Genomic DNA, 2,664 nt, shown 5'->3' with positions numbered 1-2,664 from the left:
TGCCTAATTAAGCTAGTTCAATGACGGTTCGACAAGTTAAGGCGATTCGTACACTAAACCCGCCCCTATATATATATATATATATATATATATATATATATATATATATATATATATATATATATATATATATATATATATATACTTACAAGGAGTTAAATTTACATGAACTAATCAAAGATTCCCTAACTTCAACAAAAAATTTACTAATAAGTCGATCTAACCTCCGAGTATCATGCATTTCTATTTTCTAAGACGTATTTGCCCAACATGTCCCTTACCTCGTCTATATCTACACTTGAGTACTCGCTGAATCATGTTGACAGTTGATTACATATCTTGGAAAAAACAAAGACAAGACATTATTGTAACAACATCAAATACTGCATAGCAACATCATGGTATAACAGCAAGCAAGCTAAGACAACATCAGCTCTAATTTAAAAAAAGTAATAAACACATTATTAAATTACTAACCTTTTCTGGAATAAGGATATATCTTCGCCTAATAATCTCCAACATGAACCGACAAACGTAGTATCCACATTGTACGTTATCGGGCTGGCGAGGGCCTATTATTACATAAAAACAAAAATGCAGGTTGAGAAGGCTCACATCAGAATCTTGAACTTTAGGTATTGTATTAGTATTAAACACAGATTTTTGCACTTAATGTATTGTATTTGAGCTCGTACCCCTGTTATCGTAATAAAATCAGGGCCATCATCAGAATCTTTCGTGGGTTGATCCTGCTCGTTAGCTCTTCTCTTCTCAAAGGCCCTTTTTTTAAAAAAAAAAAAAAAAAAAAAAAAAGAGGCACACTCATTTTTTTAGGGGCAAAAATGAGCTTTTTGCTATAAATAAAAATTGAAACTTAATGTTATTATAAATAAATCAGTATTATAAACTTACTTATTAATCAAGCGCTTAAAAGTCTCGCTTGGTGGATTATGTATAGAGTCCAACCAAAAAACTTTCTTCTTTGTCGGCATGATGGCTGCTAGCACCCAATGAGTCCTACATCAAGAGACATCATCATTATTAACAAGTACATATATTAGTTATGAAAATACAATTGTAGGGGGAAACGTAATATTAATTTGTTTATTACCCTTTTTCATTATAAGCGGCAAAAATCAGCTTCTTGGGTGTCGCCAATTGTTGAGCAATATAATCTACCCGATCTTCGAACGAGAATTCCGCAATAAATAAAGATAAAACATAGGGGCACAGGAATCCGTATTGATCAACTGGAATGTTCTTCTCAGGGATCACTCTCAATTTCAATATCCTACATTATTACGGTATTAATTCCGGTATTTAATTAAAACACTATCTAGTAGTCAGAATATTAGAATATGAAATTATTTATTAAGAAACTTACTTCATCCAAACAAATACGTGTTGGACATCAATCAGGTCTAGGCCAACCCAAATGGCTAGCATATCCCATGACATAAGTGCTTCGCGCTCAACCCCTAGAATATCCTCCTCGAGCGGAATAATTATCAATTGCTCGGTTTCTATGCGACGGCCAGCCTCCTCATGCAGTTTCCTCATCGTGACCGTTCTTACTTTTTGCATGTAATCCTTCCCACTATATTGTGTGTCGTTTAAACTCCTAACTTCTTTCAGGTCGGGGAAATAATGATTCTTTGATTTTGTGCTACTACCACCAGCCTACACATGTAGATAATTAAAATAATAAAAAATCCAAAGGTAACATATCCTAGTTGGAGTAATAAAAATAAAAGCGTACTTAACTAAATACCTCGTCAACCTGCTCTTTCAATGATGAGGTAGTAGTAGCAGGGGACTTAGGCTTATCAGTCTTTTTTATCCCCTACACAAAATTACCATGCATGTTTTTTAGAAATACAGACAAAATATAAGGGAGCGAGGTTTTTAAAAAAATGGAAAAGTTAATTAAATACCTCATCAAGTTGTTGTCTGGACGAGGTAGTTGGCATGTCCGGGGACTTAGGCTTATCCGCCTTAGCCGGCTTTTCTGTTCCCTACATACAAAAAATTTCCATGCTTTTTAGAAATACAGAAACAAAAAAAATTAAAGGGAGGTTTTCATAAAAATGGAGAAGTTAATTAAATACCTCATCAAGTCCTCGGACATTAGGCTTATCCGCCAAAGCCGGCTTTTTTGTTCCCTACAAAAAAAAAATAACATATAAATTTAACATATAAAAACATTCAACAATTAAAAATGTAACATATATATAAAGGTATTTCTTCTAACCCCAACTTTCTTTGGAGAGGCGAGACAACCGAGCCAAGTACAGGTGAGTTTCAGGCCATTGGATGAAACTCCCAACCGCATCTCCCGAATGGTAATGTCGTCACAAACTGGGACAGGCAGTTGAAAGTTTTCATGGCCTGGAAAGACTGTAGTTATCTCTACTTTTCTATGATTCGGCAAAAGTTTTTCGACATGAACTACTACAGTTACCGCTGCTGATTTGGTTGGCATTTCTACGAGACCCCGACCAACACGCACATTTGGATTTTCGAATTTAGGGTCAGCAAGAATAACTACTACCCTCTTGTTTACGGCCTGAAGAATATACACAAACATTATTATATCCCAAAATTTAATAGAATTCATTTAAATTTAACTAATTAAACACTTCTTTTTTTTTTTGCAAGAATGGT

The 2,664-nt window shown here is 34.4% G+C and overlaps 1 long non-coding RNA gene across 1 annotated transcript; it reads right to left on the bottom strand.

Moving 5' to 3' along the window:
- Positions 1–700: 700 nt before the first annotated feature.
- On the bottom strand, positions 701–1,189 carry LOC141658845 (uncharacterized). The gene is made up of 3 exons (XR_012549472.1): positions 1,112–1,189; positions 913–1,017; positions 701–780 (listed from the first exon to the last, which is right to left on the bottom strand). It is a non-coding gene; the product is annotated as an uncharacterized LOC141658845 (long non-coding RNA).
- Between the last annotated feature and the right edge of the window lie 1,475 nt (positions 1,190–2,664).

This window comes from Silene latifolia, chromosome 6 (assembly GCF_048544455.1).
Source record: "Silene latifolia isolate original U9 population chromosome 6, ASM4854445v1, whole genome shotgun sequence".
Lineage (NCBI taxonomy): Eukaryota > Viridiplantae > Streptophyta > Magnoliopsida > Caryophyllales > Caryophyllaceae > Silene > Silene latifolia.
The sequence above is the reverse complement of the archived record's forward strand: the minus strand, read 5'-3'. Positions and strand labels throughout refer to the sequence as shown.